General features: G+C 40.1%; 1 long non-coding RNA gene across 6 annotated transcripts in view; it reads right to left on the minus strand.

The window, feature by feature from the left end:
- Nucleotides 1-23,434, minus strand: part of LOC129657741 (uncharacterized) — a 90,856-nt gene that overhangs the window by 38,314 nt on the left and 29,108 nt on the right. The gene's annotated exons all lie outside the window — the stretch shown is intronic.

Genomic DNA, 23,434 nt, shown 5'->3' on the forward strand with positions numbered 1-23,434 from the left:
ATTAGCATTGTTAAACTGCATCACAGCCCAAACAGTTCCTGGCTTGAATATTTATTATGTTCTTTCATCTTGCTGAGCAAACAACTAGATTTATGAGCAAAGGAAAGGAGCTACTTTTTCAAGGACCGATGTGTCCAGAGAGACTTCATAAAGACATTCATTGTTGGAGCTGGCAGGATTGGTAGAATCATTTAAACCTCTCCTTTCCACGTGGGGCTAGAGAACCAGAGATGGTAAGTGACACTGAGGGTCACATAGCTATTCTGTAGCAGTATTGGGACTGGTTTTCTAGTTTCTGATTTCTATAGAATTCTTCTCACTGACACAAGCACCCTGTAGCAGGGGAACAGCCTGTGCACCTACAGTTTCTGCTAATGTGCAAAAATCACATTGATGTAGTGATCCTGAGCTGCTTTATATGTTTTCTCTTATATGTGTCTCTTAGACACCCCTTAGAGTTCATGGGGTTCTCGAGGCAAGAATACTGAAGTGGTTCACCATTCCCTTCTCCAGTGGACCACATTCTGTCAGTATTCTTGCCCTGAGAACCCCATGAACAGTATGAAAAGGCAAAATGATAGGATACTGAAAGAGGAACTCCCTAGGTCGGTAGGTGCCCAATATGCTACTGGAGATCAGTGGAGAAATAACTCCAGAAAGAATGAAAGGATGGAGCCAAAGCAAAAACAATACCCAGTGGTGGATGTGACTGGTGATAGAAGCAAGGTCCAATGCTGTAAAGAGCAATGTTGCATAGGAACCAGGAATGTTAGGTCCATGAGTGAAGACAAATTGAAAGTGGTCAAACAGGAGATGGCAAGAGTGAACGTCGACATTCTAGGAATCAGCAAACTAAAATGGACTGGAATGAGTGAATTTAACTCAGATGACCATTATATCTACTACTGTGGGCAGGAATCCCTTACAAGAAATGGAGTAGCCATCATGGTCAACAAAAGAGTTCAAAATGCAGAACTTGGATGCAATCTCAAAAATGACAGAATGATCTCTGTTCATTTCTAAGGCAAGCCATTCAATATCACAGTAATCAAGTCTATGCCCCAACCAGTAACGCTGAAGAAGCTGAAGTTGAACAATTCTATGAAGACCTACAAGACCTTTTAGAACTAACACCCGAAAAAGATGTCCTTTTCATTATAGGGGACTGGAATGCAAAAGTAGGAAGTCAAGAAACACCTGGAGTAACAGGCAAATTTGGCCTTGGAATGCGGAATGAAGCAGGGCAAAGGCTAATAGAGTTTTGCCAAGAGAACGCACTGGTCATAGCAAACACCCTCTTTCAACAACACAAGAGAAGACTCTACACATGGACCTCACCAGGTGGTCAACACCAAAATCAGATTGATTATATTCTTTGCAGCCAAAGATGGAGAAGCTCTATACAGTCAACAAAAACAAGACCAGGAGCTGACTGTGGCTCAGATCACGAGCTCCTTATTACCAAATTCAGACTTAAACTGAAGAAAGTGGGGAAAACCACTAGACCATTCAGGTATGACCTAAATCAAATCCCTTATGATTACAGTGGAATTGAAAAATAGATTTAAGGGACTAGATCTGATAGATAGAGTGCCTAATGAACTATGGAAGGAGGTTTGTGACATTGTACAGGAGACAGGGATCAAGACCATCCCCATGGAAAAGAAATGCAAAAAAGCAAAATGGCTGTCTGGGGAGGCCTTACAAATAGCTGTGAAAAGAAGAGAAGCGAAAAGCAAAGGAGAAAAGGAAAGATATAAACATCTGAATGCAGAGTTCCAAAGAATAGCAAGGAGAGATAAGAAAGCCTTCGTCAGTGATCAATGCAAAGAAACAGAGGAAAACAACAGAATGGGAAAGACTAGAGATCTCTTCAAGAAAATTAGAGATACCAAGGGAACATTTCATGCAAAGATGGGCTCGATAAAGGACAGAAATGGTATGGACCTAACAGAAGCAGAAGATATTAAGAAGAGGTGGCAAGAATACACAGAAGAACTGTACAAAAAAGATCTTCATGACCAAGATAATCACGATGGTATGATCACTCACCTAGAGCCAGACATCCTGGAATGTGAAGTCAAGTGGGCCTTAGAAAGCATCACTACAAACAAAGCTAGTGGAGGTGCTGGAATTCTAGTTGAGCTATTCCAAATCCTGAAAGATGATGCTGTGAAAGTGCTGCACTCAATATGCCAGCAAATTTGGAAAACTCAGCAGTGGCCACAGTACTGGAAAAGGTCAGTTTTCATTCCCATCCCAAAGAAAGGCAATGCCAAAGAATGCTCAAACTACCGCACGATTGCACTCATCTCACACGCTCGTAAAGTAATGCTCAAAATTCTCCAAGCCAGGCTTCAGCAATACGTGAACCGTGAACTTCCAGATGTTCAAGCTGGTTTTAGAAAAGGCAGAGGAACCAGAGATCAAATTGCCAACATCCGCTGGATCATGGAAAGAGCAAGAGAGTTCCAGAAAAACATCTATTTCTGCTTTATTGACTATGCCAAAGCCTTTGACTGTGTGGATCACAATAAACTGTGGAAAATTCTTCAAGAGATGGGAATACCAGACCACCTGATCTGCCTCTTGAGAAATTTGTATGCAGGTCAGGAAGCAACAGTGAGAACTGGACATGGAACAACAGACTGGTTCCAAATAGGAAAAGGAGTACATCAAGGCTGTATATTGTCACCCTGCTTATTTAACTTCTATGCAGAGTGCATCATGAGAAATGCTGGACTGGAGAAGCACAAGCTGGAATTAAGATTGCCAGGAGAAATATCAATAACCTCAGATATGCAGATGACACCACTCTTATGGCAGAAAGTGAAGAGGAACTAAAAGCCTCTTGATGAAAGTTAAAGAGGAGAGTGTAAAGGTTGGCTTAAAGCTCAACATTCAGAAAAGTAAGATCATGGCATCTGGTCCCATCACTTCATGGGAAATAGATGGGAAAACAGTGGAAACAGTGTCAGACTTTATTTTTGGGGGCTCCAAAATCACTGCAGATGGAGATTGCAGCCATGAAATTAAAAGATGCTTACTCCTTGGAAGGAAAGTTATGACCAGCCTAGATAGCTTATTGAAAAGCAGAGACATTAATTTGCCAACAAAGGTTCGTCTAGTCAAGGCTATGGTTTTTCCTGTGGTCATATATGGATGTAAGAGTTGGACTGTGAAGAAAGCCAAGAGCGGAAGAATTGATGCTTTTGAACTGTGGTGTTGGAGAAGACTCTTGAGAGTCCCTTGGACTGCAAGGAGATCCAACCAGTCCATTCTGAAGGAGGTCAGCCCTGGGATTTCTTTGGAAGGTAATGATGCTAAAGCTAAAACTCCAGTACTTTGGCTACCTCATGCAAAGAGTTGACTCATTGGAAACACCTCTGATGCTGGGGGGGATTGGGGGCAGGAGGAGAAGGGGACGACAGAGAATGAGATGGCTGGATGGCATCACTGACTTGATGGATGTGAGTCTGAGTGAACTCCTGATGGACAGGGAGGCCTGGCGTGCTGTGATTCACGGGGTCACAAAGAGTTGGACATGACTGAGCAACTGAACTGAACTGAGACACCCCTTTGTACTGGCCTCTGGGAGGAATAGCATGAACTTCTGCAGTCCTCTTGCTACCTGAACCACAGCTGGAATACTGTGGCCTGGCGTTCTCTCTGCCTCATCAAATCATCAAAGTGCATTTATGGCTCCTTCCTTCAAGACCCTCCCCTCTGTATGGCTGTAAATAATGTGGGCATAAGTAGCCATATATTACAATGTGAGGCCAAAGACAATGGAAGTAAACACTCTTCTGGGTCTCCAGAACCCTTTAAATCTCCTATAGGGTTCTTAACACTTTCTACTTTGAATTATCATCTTATATCTGATATAAAGTGCTCTTTACTCTATTGCATATGGCCAAAATTTGTATTATTATGTCAATTTTAGAGATAAGTAAGAATTTAAGAGACTTATCCAAGATAAATGAAAAATTACTAGCTGACTGGCTGGCTTACCAGTGTTGAAATCGAGATATCTAGTTCCTAGGAGAAGGCAATGGCACCCCACTCCAGTACTCTTGCCTGGAAAATCCCATGGACGGAGGAACCTGGTAGGCTGCAGTCCATGGAGTTGCTAAGAGTCAGACACGACTGAGCAACTTCACTTTCACTTTTCATTTTCATGCATTGGAGAAGGAACTGGCAACCCACTCCAGTGTTCTTGCCTGGAGAATCCCAGGGACGTGGGAGCCTGATGGACTGCCGTCTATGGGGTCGCACAGAGTCGGACACGACTGAAGCGACTTAGCAGCAGCAGTCTAGTCTTACTTCCAGCCCCACATTTCTTTACAATGTCTGGCACATAAACAATGATTAATACATTTGTTTTGAATAAATGAGGCAAAAGTTAACTTCCAAATGCTTCCATTTTTATAGTCAAAGTTACGTTAATCTCAGAATGTCCTGGAAAGAATTTATCATCTTCCCTGACACAACTGTTTGCAAACTTTTGTTCCTTATTTTACAAGGAGACAGCCTGCTTATCCATCTGCTCAAAGCAAAAACCTGTAAGTCACCCATAATCCAGGGAATCCTCCCAAACCTGGCTAATTCTTTCCTCTGTATCTTGGTTTCCATCCTCTCTCCCTGCTACTGCTCTCCTAGATCAGGTGCTCATCATCTCGGACTCACTCATGCAGAAATCTTCTTAGAGGACTCTCTTCCACAGGGTTTACATCTCCTCTGCTGGTTCCTAAAAGATCCGCCGGTTCTAATTCATGAATCTGATTATGGCACTCTCCTCCATCATGGCTTTCCCTTTCAAGGATCAGAATCTGAAGCTATTTATATGGCATGCCATACATTTTATGAACTGGCCACCACTTGCTTTTATAGAGTTGTCTCCTGCCAATCTGGACTTCTCACTGTAAACTCTAGCACTATTGAATGGTTGTCATGGGTCACACAAGCTCTTTTATACTTCTAAGTCCTTGCAGCTGCCGTTCCCTAGAATGCCCCCTTGTTTGACAGAGTTTTAATTTACAAAAATGTTATTTTGAAGACATGTAGCCATTTCTTCTACCATTAATGTCCATGTTCTTTTCACAATGTCAAAATGGAATTTTAAAAGTACCTTCAGGATTTTTCTCTCAGGCCAATGAGATACCATATATACTTACTAAGACAGTTAAAATTTAAAAGACTGACTATGTGAGCTTTTGGGGAGGATATAGTTGAACTAGAACTGTCATACAATGCTTGTGGAAATGTAAAGTGGTACATTTCCTTTGATGCTTACTTTAAAAGTTAAGCATATATCAATACCTACTGTATGACCCAGCCCTTAAAGTCTTTGTTATTTACCTAAGAGAAACAAAAACATGTGTTCATATCAAGGCTTGTATACTAATGTTCATAATGGTTTTTGTTATAGTTCCAGACTGAGACCATTGAAATGTCCATCAACAGGTGGTGGTTAAATACATTGAGGTATATCCTCATGATAGAGGATTGCTCTGTAATAAAAAGGAATAGACTGTAGATATACTTTACCATATAAAAGAATATAAAAATAATTACATGAATGATAGAAGCCGGAAAAAGCCCAGTAAATACTGTGTGGTTCCATTTACATAAAAATCTAGGAACTACAACCTAACACATAGTAACAGAAAACTGGTAAGTTGATGCCTGGGGAAGAGGATGTCACAAGGAGAGGATGGGGAAGAAAAGGAGGAATGGATTAAAATAGGCCATAAGGAAGTTGTTGGAGATGATACATTTGTGTAGGTACGTTTTAACAGGTGTTTACATGCGGAGAAACATTACATTGATACATTTTAGATATGTATAGTTTACTGTATGCCTATTAACTGCAATAAAACTGTTGCAAAAATTAGGTTCTAAAATCTAAAAATAATGAATTTTCAATTGTGAAAATTTCAGGCATTTTGGTTAGTGAACTTCATGTCTGGAAATGAGGAAAGAAGCGGAGCATCTTGCTGAAAAGGATTAAGAAATATCAAATTGTTTTTTCTGGGATTTTCTTTCTGTGTTAGGGTAGGTGGAGAACACCAGTGGCTCAGGACTGTAGAAACTTGTTTCCTATTCTTTGCAAGTCCTTGGCTGGCAGTGTTTTACATGATAATTCAGGGACCTTTATCCTTCCATCTGATGGTTCCATCATCCCTCAAGACCTCAGGGTCTTCTCTTGTATCTTGTCAGCAGGCAGAGGATGAGCAGGTAGATGGTGGCCCTGGAGGGGTTTACATGGCCTGGGGCTAGAAGAGAAGGACCTCATTTTACCCTTACACCCATACATCCCATTGGCCAGAACCCACCTCAAGACCACACTTGTCACCAACAGGTCCAATTGCCTGTCCAGGGGAAAAGGGAAATGCCTTCCAGTCTCTAGCACACTCCTTACGACTACCCTCACCTCTACATTTCTTAAGAACCCATCACCACCATTTGACAAATACACTCATTCATTATTTAATAAATATTTTCTGTGTACTTCCCAAGTGAGCATAGACTGCAGACCTGGCCCCTGTCCTCATTTTATTTACAGTATCACAAAGGGATATGGTACACACGAGGAGAAAATAATATTAAATAGATATATTTATAAGCGATTCATTTTAATTGAAGTATGTGTTACAAGAAGAGTGATCAGGCAGAGTATCCATGGCCTCTGTGTAAATAAGATGAACATTTCACTCATCCAGCTCTTTTTTATTGAACACAAGTGTGGGCCGCTGAGCCTTCATGGTACAAAACATCCAGTCTCATAAGTTCTAGTCATCTCTGCACTTGCGGAGTTTATAATGAATTGAGGAAATAAAACACCTTCACAAGGAGCTCTAATAAAAGGTCTTTTAGTAGTGTTATAAGAATTTGGAGTGGTGACAACTAGTTACCCAAAAGTTACCTTTCTTCTGGTGAGAAAATACACTTCCCAGCTGTGATGGTTAATTTTATGTGTCAGCTTAACTGAGCTAAGCGGTGTGGAGACAGCTGGTAGAACATTATTTCTGATTGTGTCTGAGAGAGTGTTTCCAAAAGATATTAACATTTGAATAGGTAGACTGAGGAAAGAAAATTGCCCTCATCAATGCAAGTGGGCATCATCCAGTTCACCCAAGGTCTTGAAAAGAACAAAAAGGCAGAGGAGGTGTGAATTTTCTCCTTTTGCTGGAGCAGAAACAACCATTTTCTCCTGCTGTAGAGTATAAAGCATCATGCCCTGGTTCTCGGGACTTTGAACTTGAACTGAATTATACTGCTGGCTTACTTGGTCCTCCAGTTTGCAAATGGAAGATTACAGAATTGTTTAACCTGCATAATTGCATGAGACGATTCCTGTAATAAATCCCCCCCTTTTCTCTCTCTCTTACTGATTCTATTTCTCTGGAGAACACCAAGTAGTACACCATCCTTCCGTGCAGTTAGGTGTGGCCATGAAATAAATTTTATGAGAAAAATGTGAGCAAAAATGGCATATTCAAATTTTATCTCTCTTGCTTAAAAGAACATCACAGACCCTGGATTCTTGCTATTTCTACTTCCTCTGAGCTCTTTTATGTGACTCATCTTCAACTATGTGGATAAGGATAATGACCCCAAAGATGGCAGAACCAAAGGACAAAAGGAGTCTGGGTTTGTAAATGATGGGGGCTCACCTGGACTGCTCATTTCAAGAATCTTATATTGGAAATCCATACACTTTCATCTTATCCAAGCCACAATGTTTCTGGGGGTTTTCATTACAAGAGCTCAGTTTTCACTCCTAAGTCATTCTGAGAAATACAAGAAAAAGAGAGATCCTTTCCTGCTGCAGTGATCAGGGGATGCTTCATGGTGAAGGGAACATTTAGGTTCAACATTTTTTCATGGGTCAAGGAAAGGGGACTTCAACAGAGGAATGAACCTAAGCAAAGTAATGGGGCCAGGAAAACATCAGTTAACCAGAGACTCACATCATCACACACAACTAGAGACAAATTCATCCTCATCTCCCTCCCACCATGCAGGATGTAGAGGTCTCTAATTTTAGAAGTGCCTTTTCTGTTCTTTCTAGTCTAAAGATGTTTAATAACCTGTAGGGTTGGCAACATACTTAAAATTATTTTTAGACTTTTTGGTGAAATTTGCCATTATAATTAATCTTTCTAAAAAGTAATACTACTCATAACCCCTGAAGTATTGCTGCAGTGAAATGAGGATAATTGAGATAATTGGCTCTATGACTCAGCTTCAAGTTTTCAGACAGGCTGTATAATCTGGGTCACTTAGAATTCCAAGCATTAATCCTCTGAACATCTCTCCATCATCTACTTGTACTCAGTTTTGTGGGTCAATGGGTATAGCTTACACTTGTTTTAAAGAGATTTTCTTTGAGACACAGACATAGATAACAGGCCCATGGACAGAGCAGGGAAAGGAGAGGGTGGAACAAAATTAGAGAGTAGCATTGAAACATACATTGCCACATGTAATAAAATAGATAGCTAGTTGAAAGTTGCTGTATACACAGGGAGCCCAACCTGGTACTGCTCTGTGACAACCTAGAGGTGAGGGATGGGGTGAGGAGTAGGGGGATATTCAAGAGGGAGGGGACATGTGATTCACGTTGATATATGACAGAAACCAACACAACTTTGTAAAGCAATTCGCCTCCAATTAAAGAGAGAGAGAGATTTTCTTTGCTCCAAGCTGAATTGCATCTCCCACCCAAATTCATATGTTGAAGCCTTACCTGCATTACCTCAGAATGTGACTGTATTTGAAGACGGGGTGTTTCAAAAGGTGATTAAGTTAAAATGAAGTCTTGAGTGCTTCCTAATCCAATGTGGCTGGTGTCCTTAAAAGAAGAGGAAATTTGGACGCAAAAGGAGACAACAGGGATGCATGTGTATAAGATGCATGCATGTGTATAGAAGAAAAACTGCATGAGAACATGATGAGATGGAGGCCATCCAGCCAAGGAGGGAGGCCTTGGATGATAACTTCCAACACTCTGATCTTGGACTTGCCAAGCTCCAGATCTGTGAGAAAATACTTTTCTGATGTTTAAGCCACCTTTCAACCTGGAAAGCAATTAGTCATAACCCAATAACACAAAGCCCTAAATTGACTAAAATTCCTTTTTAAAAATTTTGTTCTGGGGAAAGAAAGAAACCAGGTGGGATAGTTGATTTTTATTTACATTGTTATTAATGGTAATAACCACTAATAATTAGTTCCTATGGTAAACTATTATTTAATAAGCACCTAGTTGTGTAACATATTCTGCTGGGGCCTGTGAGGTAAGCAAAGATAAAACAAATGCTTAGTTTGTTCTCAAGCCATTCAGTTTAATAGCTAAAAGAGGACATAAATTTAATATAGATAATAAGAGCAATGAGAGGGATATAAATATTTTTCCAAATTGCAGGAAATCTGCAATTTAGGGGAAAAATGTTTTTTTTTCCAATCAAGGCAGATCACAGTCTCAGTGGATTTTGGATTCTGTCTCCTACTGTCGATACAATGAAACTAATGTTAAGAAGGTGATCCCTAACTTATTACAGTAAGATTCACTTATGGTTTCTTGGACTGATGTAGGAAAGGTTTGCGAGCAAAGAAATGAAACAAGATATTTTATTCTTGCACTACCTGGAATCACATCAGTAAGCACTTCTGTTCCCATTAGCTATGGGCCTCCTTGATCTTACCCAAAGGCCAACAACACACTTTTTAGTGCCTTCAAAAATTCTGTGTTTTAGGAATTTTGAAAAGGAAGTTGCAAAATCTCTTACTGTTTGACTACACAGGATGTCAAAAACAGAGAAAAAGAGAAGTGATAAATAAAAAGGATAGTTTTCTCTTGATTCTTGTAATAATTGTAATAAACAGAGACAATATTATCATCCCACTTTACAGACTGAGAAACTGAGGTACAGAAAAATCAAGTGCTGTGCCCTATATTACACAACTAATAAGTTTTGGGGACAGGATTTTAGCTAATTCCAGCAGTATGCAGAGAAAGTATGCTTCATCCTGCATTGTACTCCTGACAATAGTGCAAAAGTGAGCAAAGCAAAGTGGCAATAGGTGAGAAAATGCAATGGACGATAAGCATATGAAAGGATATTCATTCTCTTTCTAGTAATCAAAGAAAGTTTGTAAAAATATACCAATGTTATCTGTGCCATATAACATCTGTAGTTATTGTTCAACTCTTGTTAAAGCAGGAAAGTAGCCCTAGAAAATATATAAAAAATGAATGTAGCTGAGTGCCAGTAAAACTTATTTACAGAAATAGGTGGCAGGCCAAATTTGGCCAGTGGGCTATAGTTTGCTGACCACTGCACTGTGGTATTCTAAGGAACATGATAAAATTACAAAAGGAACAGATAACAGACAAGAAGAAATATCCCAGATATGATATTAAGGAAAAAAATGCAAGCTTCAAGGTAATATGTCTGGTAGAATACAGTTGTTATAAAGAATTGTAGAGAAAAATGCACATGACTGTTGTATGTTGACTTGTGTATTTCAAAATGTAGGTTGGAATATGGGCATAGTGCGCTGATGCAAAATGTGGGCTGTGGAGACAGACTGGGTTTTGCCCTGCTTCTACTGTAACATGTGTGACCTCGGGCAAGTTACTTGCCCTTGCTTAATTCTCCTTACATGTAAAACGGGGACAATAATACACCTCCTCTGTTGTTATCAGAAAATATGAGTGCTTGCACAGGGTCAGTACCCTATGAGCACGTCGGCACAAAGAGCAGTTATACTATGGCTTATCTACTTGCCCTCTCATTTCCATCGGTTCTTTGACTGCTCATGTGCTCTTTGGGGCTGTGAACATCCTCCTACTTTCTGTTCCCACTGATGACACGCTTTTCTTTGCCCTAGGGTTGTCTGCTATCCTCTTCTTTTCCTGCCTTAGCACCTTCTCTGTTCTTAGCTCTGGCTACTCCTGTCCCAGCTGAGTCTCTCACTAGTTCATCTCTCATAGAAAATCGACACCTTTGGTGAATATTTCCTGCTGCCCTGGTACTTGAAACAAGGATCACCACCCTCAAAACGCATCCCTCACTGCTGACCCTGAAATCCCCTGACTCTAGGCAGAATCTGGGCACTGGGATGCTCCTCTTTACACTGGATGTCTGCCATACACCATCTCCAAGCCCCGCATCCCCTCATATACTTTTTGACCTCATTTTTTTTTTTGTTTTTCCCTTCACAGAAGTGTTTATCCTGATGTCCAAGGATCTAACCAACTTCCCTAAATTCTATTCCTGTTTCTCCCTAAAGTTCTGCAAAGGGAACTCTTAGTAAACTGTCCTAACATGCTAGAATTGAGGGCAGCATATATACCACTAGCATTTCTCCACTCTGTCTGAAGTGCTCAGACCTTTGCTACAAGCTGCACTTAGAATATTCTTTGAATTGTGATTGTGGGGTAGGAATGAGGAAGTAACCCTTGAAAACGAATGCATTCTTTTTCTTCAATTTTAATATTTTTACTAGTGTCAACAGGCTTTGTTATCAGTTAGAGATGACTGGGGTCTAGGGTTCAGGGAAACATGTCCAGATAACCGTCATAAGATACCAATGCCTTCTGCCATCTCAGTTGCCTCAGGTGGCCTTCCCTTCATGTGGGATGAGTTGCAAAATTCATGTGTGTCTGGCTTCATCAACATTTACTGCTTTCTACCATTTCATCAGAAAACACATGGTTAAAGCTTGTACTTGCACCTTCTAACCTCTCTGAAGAAGTTTGGCTTTTCTTTTGTTGAACAGAAGGCTTCCCCAAGGGGGAATAATGATACTTGATCCCCACAGGAATGCACATCCAAAGATCACAGAAAAGACTGCAGAAGAGCAAGACATTGAAAATTCAGGCCTTGCCCAGGGAAAAAGCAAGCTTAATAACTAAAATCCTAAACATATTTTGTTTGTTACTCATTGCACTATATAGCTCTTTATTTTTTCTCAACTCTTCACCCACATTCTTCCCACTGGAAATGTTTGGCCTTGGAATTCAGATAGTTTGTTTCACTTATTAATATTTTTTAAATGTAATTTGGGAAAATTACCTGACCTTTCTGAACTTTAGTTTATTTATTTATTTTTGCAGAATGGAATAACCATAGCTACATCCTAAGGAAGTTATAGATAACTGACGCTTACTGAGTTCCCACGTGCACCATGTATGTTATACAGTAGTGGACGTCCTTTATCCTGATACATGGCATCCATTCTCTTTCCCTCTGATAGGGTTCCGTTTCCTGTGGGAGGTTTAACTCTCCCTAGGTCTGTGGCCTCTTAGTGGGGGTGTCAACTCAGGGTCTCCTTTCTCAACCTTGGAGTTGATGGGATTCCTTTTGCCAGATCTTTCTTTACTTCACCCAATATACCTAAAGGAAAGTTGTTCATTCAGTTGCTAAGTCATGTCCAACTCTTTTGCAACCCCATGGATTATAGCTCACCAGGCTCCACTGTCCATGATATTTCCCAGGAAAGAATACTGGAGAGTGTTGCTATTTCCTTCTTCACGGGCTATTCCTGACCCAGGGATCGAACCCATATCTCCTGCATTGGCAGGCAGGTTCTTTACCACTGAGCCACCAGGGAAGCCCCAAAGGAAAGTCACATAATTCGGATATGGTTAACCAGAGCTTCTGGTTTGGGATTCGTATATATTGAGCAAGGTAACTGGCAGATATAGCTAGAATTCATTCATTGCTGGTGCCTTCACTGTGATACGGTAGCATGCTTCCTGCCCTGAACACTTTCTGGGAATCTGTAGCTGCTGAGAACATGGTCCTTTAGCTTTCATTAATCTTTTTACTTCCTCCATTTTTTTCTCCAAACGTTTTTTCTTCAAGTCCTTTTTTTTTTTTTAATTTGTTTGCAACAAAAAAATTCTTATATATAGACACTATCATTATTTCGGGGCTTCTCTGGTGGCTCAGATGGTAAAGAATCTGCCTGCAATGTGGGAAACCCAGGTTTGATCCCTGGATTGGGAAGATCCCCGGGAGAAGGGAATGGTTATCCACTCCAGTATTCTTGCCTGGAGAATCCCATGGGCAGAGGAGCCTGGTGTGCTGTGGTCCGTGGGGTCTCAAAGAGTAGGACACGACTGAGCCACTAACACTTCCACTTCACTTTCATCATTATTTTATTTGATTCTGACAGTAATCCTATGACGTAGGTACAATAGTTATTCCTGTTGTCCCTATGAAGAGACTGGGGCTCCAAGACCCCAATTAACTTACCCACATCGTGTAGTAGAGGGAGAAGTTGGAAGATTAAATAAAGGAGTGGAAGATTAAATAAGGTAGAAGCAGTTGAAAGTGCCTTTCACAGTCTTTAGCATAGAGTATGCACTTATCAACATACATTAATTAACTCTAAAATTAGTTCTGAGTCTTTGTATTCAATGAAAAGTGACCACCTACTATGAAGGGGAGAAAAGTAACACATCCAGTATAAGAAAGTAGAAAGTAAGGCGGTGACTCAATGGTTTATAATTAATACATATATATAAAATATACGAGGAGGGTTCAGGATGGGGAGCACATGTATACCTGTGGTGGATTCGTTTTGATGTTTGGCAAAACTAATACAGTGTTTGAGGTTTAAAAATAAAATAAAATAAAAAAAATACAAATATATAAATGATATATAGAACAGATTACATATGTTATATATAATTTATATATAATATACAAATATATATAAGTATATATGCAAATATATATAAATTTATACAAATATTGTTCATTTGTTGAAACTTGGACTTTTGGGGGGCATGTTCTCTGCTCTGGAATTTCACTGTATTTCTAAAGAACATTAGAAAATTTGGGTACTCAAGCTATATTGAGCAAGGTCTATTAGAAACAAGCCACAGAGTTTGGATTCAAATCCTTTTTTGGTGACTTAGTGTGGTTCAGACCTTGGAATAGCCATTGCCACATCTTAAACACCCCCCTGATACCTTTGCTCTGCAATAAGCAAGAACAATCATGGAGCCCTCCTAGTCATCCCTGGAGAGCATATATAAGAGCAGTCAGGGGAATGTTTGCAAGCTAATTATGTAATGGAAATTTCACAAGGTAGCAGGGACTGGTAAAAGTCTAACAGTATGGCAACCGTTTCAATAAACTCTGTTATTAAGTTTATCTGGACTTCTGTGTATCATAAGAGGCCAGTTTGATTTCTTTTCAGGCATATTTTTGTCCAAGCAAATTCAGGTTTTGATTTATTCATATTTGCTTGTCTACTGATATATAATAAAACCCCAGCCTCCTTGGGTGCTGAATGTACATGGAAACACTTTTCAATGGGATAAATTCCAAGGGGGAAGTTGAACAGTATCTGTTCTTTTCCTTTTCTTCTTTAGGTGTTTTGTAGTTACTTATCTTTTCTTTAATTTTTTTTAATCCAACCCTAATATAGCATGGATTCCATACTCCCTGTGGGTGATTGTGTTGAATTAAATCTGACCTTTTCTGAATGGTCATTTTGGTGATTTGGAAATGATGAAAGAGCGACACTTGATTAGTATAATCAGCATCATGCTCTCCAACTTGTTGCAAGGCTATTTTCCTTTGCAGTAAAGTGGTGTGGACTTGGAGGACTGAGGGATGGCCTGGCTTTCTGACTGTTCTGCTCAGTCAATATGTCAATAATTGGGGAGGGGAGGGACATGTTCTGTCTAACTTAACCCCTGGCCTTTGCACACACTCACTTTTCAGTTGAATGCCTGATCATGCTGGAGCTGGCTTTCACATGCACCTCTTGTTAAGGCTGTGACTGACTGTCTTTTAAAATAATGAGGCCAGTCTGCATGAAATGCTCTGTGGAAGGAACAGGCTTCTTCCATGCACAATAACACTTGGGTTTGGGCTCTGGCATTCTGATAAAGTTCTGCTTTCAGAATTTCCCTGCAGCCTGGCCTGCCATAACTGCCCATGGTCTTCTCTGATAGGGGAACGTTTTCTTTATTGAATGGGTATCCTCCAAAGTGGTTTCAAGGGTCCTTCTGGAGTGTCTACTGGCAGAATGGGAACATACATTTGTCCTCAAAGCACACTCCTTTGGGGATGATTTATTCTACAGAATAAATTGCCCAGAGGAACTTGGGAAAGGGACTTGAGATGGTTGTATTTATTCTCCATATAAAGAATAAGTAACATTCCCTGATAATGATCAGTGTACTGAAAACACATTTTAAACCAAAATAACATTACTGTTGCAGAGCTCTAAAGAAATGTTTACAGTCTTTCTTTATGTGAGCAATTGCAAACATAGATTTTGTTAGGTTTCTCAAATGTTAACAAATTACTCTGAGTTTTAGGTGCAGCTGTGTCACCCACCAGGGAAGCCCAATAAGGTTCGAAGGGGATGATAATTACATTTATGACATAGGGAATTTAAAATATATTTAAGGCATTTAGCATAATAATCACACAATGAATGCTAATATTAATACTATTGCTATTATTTTCTTGAAAGAGAAACTATTTGTAGAAATGCAGGTGAATTCATTGCTGTTTTATATTTGACTTTTAGACATCAAAATACATATTTTCATAATTTATTGAATCGTGAAGCCCTAAATATTAAGTGATTTGACCAAAGCCAATGTAGCAATTTCAAAAATCATGTAAATTCTTTGACTTTCTTCTCATCAAGAAGTATAAACTTCTTCCTTTCTCCTTGAATATGGATAGGACTTAGTGGCTTGCTTTTGAATGCTAAACATGGAGGAATGCAGGGACGTGAAAATACGTGACTACCCAGGTCATAAAAGGCAACCCACCTAGCTCTCTCTTGTGCAATGCTCCCTCTTGGAATCTAGCTGTCATGCCTCAAGAAAGTACAGGCTACCCAAAGGTATTTTGGGCAGCGTTGGCTGTTGAAGTCCCAGCTGATCACTGGTGTCAAGAACCTGACTGAGGAGTGAGGACAGCTTGGCATGACTCCATCCCCAAGGCACTTCAGACCCCAACTTCATGGAAAATCCTGAACAACACCCACCTCCAAGACCTAAAATGTCCAAGACTGTGAGAGGAAATACCGATAACTGATTACTATTGTGTATGGCATTAAGTTTGATGTGGTTTTTATTTCACAATAGCTAACCAAGACACTCAGTTCCTTTGACTTTTGTCCATTGTTTTGATGGCTTCCTTAAAATAATTTCTTGTTTTTCATTTGGTTTAAATTATAATTTACAAAATGCCCTTATTTCAGGCATACTGAGGGTCTTAGACTATTTTTAGAAAATAAGATAGCTGGGAAGGATATCAGGGCTTATTTATTTGAACTTACTCATTATGCAGATTAATAAATTAAACCTCAGAGATTTCATTATTTAGGACCATTGTAAGTGGTGAGACACGATGCTTATTTAGAACTTGTTAAGTGTCTAAATGCTGCATTGTAGATGGCCATGATAACAGTCATAAGCAATGGCATTCCACCAAGTTGTTCCCACATGCAATTGACTGACAATGCAGAGCTGGTTATTATCAGGTTCACTTGATCAAATAATTTGGGCTTCCGTTTGATTTTGGAAGGCCTGTATTATGCGTGAGGAATGAATTTATTTTCTAGTACCCACTTCATTTTGTGCTTTTTCGACAGAATCAAAATACTCACTTAAAAGCATACAGAAGTGCATACGATTGCATACGATTATTCATTTGTAGACTTTTACATTAGAGTTTGAAAGCATTTTCCCCTTTTCTCTTGGAAGCTATTGGAAGAAATGGATTAGAAAATTGAACACTAGAAAAGACAGAATCAAGGTGTGTGAAAAACAGGGTGTTTGCTGAAGAAGCCAGTCTTCTGTGGTTGGGTGAAGGAATACATCTTGCTATCATCGACAGCACAGTGGTCTCGCAGAATCCTGGGGGAAGATTGCAAGAAGGTGATGGGAAATTTCTATTTTTTGCTTTTGCCCACTCTGCATTTATCAGCCCGAGGGATAGAAAGTTAATCTCAAGTTACCTAGGTTTTTTTTTTTTTTTTTTTTCCCTGCTGCTCCCAGTGCTTTTTAGCGGCTGCTGCTCCTCTGGTTCCCTGGGGCTGAGCAGAGGAGGAGGCCTTGAGAGGCCCAGGTGCAACCACAGAGAGCACTTGATTCATTAAACATTGAGCCAGTTCTTCTCTGCTGAATGCTCAGCAGTCTGGGTGCGATTTCAGTGGTACCCAAACATGCCTTTCATAATGATACATTCTTAAATTTCTAAACCTTTTACACCTTTAAGATTAAGTGACTTATTACAGGTTTTAAAATATCTTTTGCTCTGATTTTGGCTAGCAGATTGATTAATTGATTTGTGATTTCCATAGATTGTATGTAGTTTTCCACCAGCTGTTAGAGATGAAGAGTTGACCTTGAAAGACAGCACACTATAATTTTTGGATTTGTGCCAGATTATCCAAGCATAGATAAGATGGCCAAAGAAAGAGGGCCTGAGGATGTTATTTCTTCTTGGTCAGTGGCCCATGATATAGTAGATGTATCTCTGATTACACAAAGAGAGTAAAGTTAGCTACCTTAGGGATGGCCCTATGGTTCAGGGATGTGAGTCATATGAAAAAAAAAAGCCACGTTGGGGTGAAGAGACTTAACTAAGTTCAATCCCAGTTCCATCACCTATGAGACAATAGTATGTCACTTAATTTACTGGAACCTCAGGCTTCTCATCTCTACAATGGGAATAATACTAATAACTTTATCAATTAAATGAGATGCAATTCATTGAGCAGCTATCAATTGAACACTTAGAATTTATTTTTCTTTTTTGTTTGCATTGCTTCTTGATAACATAATCTAGGCCAAATTTGAATTGAATGCTGATAATCAAGCTGAGAAAGAGACAATAGGATCATTTCATTTTTATTTTATATATAAAATAAAGCTTCAAGTTTAAGAAATTTTAACTCTATTGAAAACATATATTTTATCTGTCTGAATCTCCTATATTAAAAGCTCTCTTTGAAAAGGCTCTTTAATTGTATCTCCTCCCCTCTCCTCACTCAGACACAATTTCCAGGGAGAAGCAGTACTTTATCCCATTCTGTATAAATTAGTTTCAGATAAACTTAAAGCAAATCCTCCTGACAGTGGTATTACTTTCATAGCAGATGATGAAAGCGTAGTACTACACTTATTCTACATTTTTTTTTCAAAGAAATGACTCCTGCTGAGTTTCATTATTGCAAATACTACACTTCATCACAGGAATGTGGCCAAAGCCCAGTGGCTGAAGGGTGAATGCACTGTTACTTGTACAGGATGAAGCACGGTAATTGTTAGGATGGGTGAAGGAATAATAAAGATCTCTGTTTTCCTTTTTTGTACACAAGATTGCAATTCTGTGTCCTACCAAAATGCAATCCAATTAAATGTATGGGTGTGAACTGACAAGGCCTGATCAATTGCATTCTAGAAGGAAGACTGAAGTTTCTTATTTCTTCTAGGTTACATTAATGATCCAGGGTTGAAGCACTGTTGTATACATTCTAAGAATACAAAACAATGGAGTTGCAGCTGAGGTGAAAATCTCCTGTTGTTAAGATTACCCTTAAAAACTCTTAGGATGGCAGCTCACTGGATGTGACATTTGTGTCAGGAAATCCACTGAAGGCTGTTTCTCCTCCAGTGTTAGAGGAGATGGAGCTTCTTTTCTTGGCATTAATTTTACTTTTATATATATTTTTTGGAGTGTCATTACTTTGCAACATGTGTTAGTTTCTGCTGTACAACAAAGTGAATCAGCAATATGTATACATATATGCCCTCACTCTTGGACCTCCCTCCCACCCCACCGCTCTCCCACCCATCTAGATCATCACAAAGCCCTGACCATATGACCCAGCAATCTCACTAGTGGGCACATATCCTGAGAAAATCATAATTCAAAAAGACACACGTATTGCAGTGTTCATTGTAGCACTATGTACAATAACTAGGACCGGAAGCAAGGCTTCCCAGGTGGCTCAGTGGTAAAGAATATGCTTGCCAATGTAGGAGTTGCAGGAAACATGGGCTCAATTCCTGGGTCTGGAAGATCCCCAGGAGTAGGAAATGGCAACCCCCTCCAGTATTCTTGCCTGGAGAATCCCATGGACAGAGGAACCTAGCGGGTTATAGTTCTTGGGGCTGCAAATAGTTAGACATGACTAAGCACACACCCACCTGGAAGCAACCTAGATGACCATGAACAGATGAGTGGATAAAGAAGATGTACATATATAAAATGGACTATTACTCAGCCATAAAAAGGAACAAAACTGGGTCATTAGTAAAGCAGATGGATCTTGCTTTGGTTGGGCACTAGGGGAAGATGTTAGCTTGCCTTTGAGACAGGCTATATGAAAAGCAGCCCCCTCTCTGCCCTCCATTCACACCTTGGTGAGGTGAGCACTTCCACTGGGGAGGCTCATGAGTCTACTGTGAGGTGGCTGTGTCTCTCCTGTCGTTGTTGTGCCCGGGTGTAGTAATGGGGAGTAGGATTTTGGTTGAGATTAACTGCATTCCTCATGTGGTTATTTCCTTATCTCCCTGTCTCTCTGACTTCTCTCTCTTTATTTTTTAACCTAAGAGCATATCTTTATTTTTTTTATTTTTTTAAAAATTATTTATTTTTAATTGAAGGATAATTGCTTTACAGAATTTTATTGTTTTCTGTCAAACCTCAACATGTATCAGCCATAGGCATATACATATCCCCTCCCTTTAAGAGCATATCTTTAAAGTTTATAAAAACTATGTCTGTATGGGTGCGGGGGAGGGAGGAGAGGGTGGGATGTATAGAAAGAGTAACATGGAAAAATACATTACCATATGCAAACTAGATAGCCAATGGGACTTTGCTGTATGACTCAGGGAACTCAAACTGGGGCTGTTTAACAACCTAGTGGGTGGGATGTGGAGGCAGGTGGGTGGGAGGTTCAAGAAAGAGGGAACATAGGTATACCTACGACTGATTCATGTTGATGTTTGGCAGAAACCAACACAATGCTGTAAAACAATTACCCTGAAATTAAAAATAAATAAATTTAATTACAAAAAATACAAAAAATTAAACATGCATATAATAGAACTCCCCTAATTATGCACTGAGATCTGTCATTATTTTTAAGCTCCTTTGTTTTCAGACTCAGGATTTATTAGCACTTCTGATTGACATCCTCTTTTATCCCTAGAGCTCAGAGTCTCAGAAGGCTGATAGAGGTTTGCTGAAGGGCTGATGTACAGTCTAGGCTCTCCGAGACATTGATCCTTACCAGTGTCTGCTCAGCTCCACAGGGGACCACGGAGCTTTCTTAGGTGGTGTGGAACTGTTTCTTTTGTTCAAAAATATTCAGTCTTTTCCCCTGTCATAGCAAATAATTTATTTAATACAGTCAGTTACAGTCAGGCACACACACAAAAATCATTAGTGCTTCATCAAAGCAGAGACAAACTCTATTTTTTTAAAAATAGTGCCACCTAAAAGGAGTTACTTGTTTTGGTTTGCAAACCGGATATTTGGTTGAACCAAATATCCACCAAAGTTGAACCTGGGAACCCTAAAATTTTGAGGTAGCATGGAGCAGTGGAAAGAGCCCAGGACTTGTACCCAATTGAATGTGACTTATAGGCCAAACTGATACTTACTATAAGCCAGATTCTGTTAGATGAGCTTTTCATACATTAGCTCATCCTTAATCTTCCCCCAAATCCTATGATGTAAGACTATTATCTTTATCTCCATTTTAAAGTTGTGGAAACAGAGGCAGAGATATTAACATGCTTCAGTCAACATTCAGAAAATGAAGATCATGGCATCTGGTCCCATCACTTCATGGGAAACGGTGGAAACAGTGTCAGACTTTATTTTTTTGGGCTCCAAAATCACTGCAAATGGTGACTGCAGCCATGGAATTAAAAGACACTTACTCCTTGGAAGGAAAGTTATGATCAACCTAGATAGCACATTGAAAAGCAGAGATATTACTTTGCCAACAAAGGTCCGTCTAGTCAAGGCTATGGTTTTTCCAGTGGTCATGTATGGATGTGAGAGTTGGACTGTGAAGAAAGCTGAGCACCGAAGAATTGATGCTTTTGAATTGTGGTGTTGGAGAAGACTCTTGAGAGTCCATTGGACTGCAAGGAGATCCAACCAGTCCATTCTAAAGGAGATTAGCCCTGGGTGTTCTTTGGAAGGACTGATGCTGCAGCTGAAACTCCAATATTTGGCCACCTGATGTGAAGAGTTGACTCATTGGAAAAGACTCTGATGCTGGGAAGGATTGGGGGCAGGAGGAGAAGGTGATGACAGAGGATGAGATGGCTGGATGGCATCACTGACTTGATGGACATGAGTTTGGGTGAACTCCGAGAGTTGGTGATGGACAGGGAGGCCTGGCGTGCTGCGATTCATGGGATCGCAAGGAGTCGGACATGACTGAACTGAACTGAACTGAACTGAAGGGCTTCCCACCTGATGCAAAGAGCCGACTCATGGGAAAAGACTCTGATATTGGGACAGATTGAAAACAGGAGGAGAAGGGGATGACAGAGAATGAGATGGTTGGATGGCATCAACTCAATGGATATGAGTTTAAGCAAACTCTGGGAGATGGTGAAGGACAGGGAAGCCTGGTGTGTTGCAGTCCATGGGGTTGCAAAGAGTCAGACACGACTGAGTGACTGAACAACAGCAACAACATAGGACTTCCCAGGTGGTGCTGGTGGTAAAGAACCTGCCTGTCAATGAAGGAAATGTAAGAGACTCAGGTTCAATCTCTGGGTCCAAAAGATCCACTGGAGGAGGGCATGACTACCCATTCCAGTATTCTTGCCTGGAGAATCTCACGGACAGTGGAGCCTGGAGGGCTATAGTTCATAGGGTTGCAAAGAGTCGGACATGACTGAAGCACTTAGCATGTGTGCACACAATCTGATTCAGTTCCTACATATTAAACGGCTGCTTCTCTGTTTCCCCCTCTCTCTGTTTCATCTAATCCTCATGATAACTCTGCAATGCAACTACTATCATCCACAGATAAAAGATAAAATTACAAAATCACCTGAAATTTACCTGCTCACATGAGAAAGATTCAAGGCTTGGGTCCAGACATCTCCAAACAGTGATAATTGTCAAAATACTATTTCAAAGAGGGACCTGAGCTGAAGCTGTGGCTTTGCCTCGTACAATCTCCGTGACCTCCTGGCCATCGCTTATTCCTCTGAAGCCTCAGTTTCTTTATCTCTAAAGTGGTGATGATGATCAGCTCTGCTCATCTCATGGGTGTGAGGAGAGAAGCAGGTGAAATGATATAATAGTGAAAACTTGTTTCTTACCAGTGTTTGGGTCATTCTGCCCTTTAATTTTCCCATCAGTGTTATAGCCTGCTTCCACCTGGAAGAGCCCTTTTCTAAACATGGGAGTTACTTCCCAGGAGGGACTTGGGTGGTGAAGTATGTGGATCTGCCTCATTAATCTATGTGGTAGAGAAGTTTCTAATTTTCTTGACTTTGCTTGGGAGTCCAGGCTCAGGAGGACCTGGAGGATAAAAAGAAGCTACCTAAAATATTAACAGCTTTTTTTGCAAAAATGACAAAATATTTTGAGGGAGAAAAGTGTCTCATAAAACAGCATATTATGGAAGTTCCTCTCGATGAAGAACGTTTACTCTCATGACACGTTATAACTTTGTAACCTGAGCTATTAGAAAACAGAAGACCCAAGGACCCATATATGACATCTTATAAGGATGATGTTATTTTAAAACCTCATAAAACTATTGACAACTGTTCTTTAAATTTTATTTTATTTATTTATTTTCCTCAGTGCACTTTTTCTTTTATTAAAGAGAATTCTTAAACAATACCTTTAAAAACAGTATATGTATTCTCATATAATTTTTGCTTAGTATAAAAGAGAGCATCACTTTATGAGAATACAGTCCCTAAATTAGGACTGGAATTGACATATACATATTACTATATATAAAATAGTTAGCTAATAAGGACCTACTGTATAGAACAGAGAATTCTACTCAATAATCTGTAAAGGTCTATGGGAGAAAGATCTAAAAAAGGGTCAGTCAGTTCAGTTCAGTCACCCAGTCGTGTCCGACTCTTTGCGACCCCATGAATCGCAGCACGCCAGGCCTCCCTGTCCATCACCAACTCCCAGAGTTCACTCAGACTCACGTCCATCGAGTCAGCAATGCCATCCAGCCATCTCATCCTCTATCATCCCCTTCCCTCCTGCCCCAATCCCTCTCAGCATCAGAGTCTTTTCCAAGGAGTCAACTCTTCGCATCAGGTGGCCAAAGTACTGGAGTTTCAGCTTTAGCATCATTCCTTCCCAAGAAATCCCAGGGCTGATCTCCTTCAGAATGGACTGGTTGGATCTCCTTGCAGTCC

The sequence above is a fragment of the Bubalus kerabau genome, chromosome 7 (genome assembly GCF_029407905.1).
Source record: "Bubalus kerabau isolate K-KA32 ecotype Philippines breed swamp buffalo chromosome 7, PCC_UOA_SB_1v2, whole genome shotgun sequence".
Taxonomy (NCBI): Eukaryota; Metazoa; Chordata; class Mammalia; order Artiodactyla; family Bovidae; genus Bubalus; species Bubalus kerabau.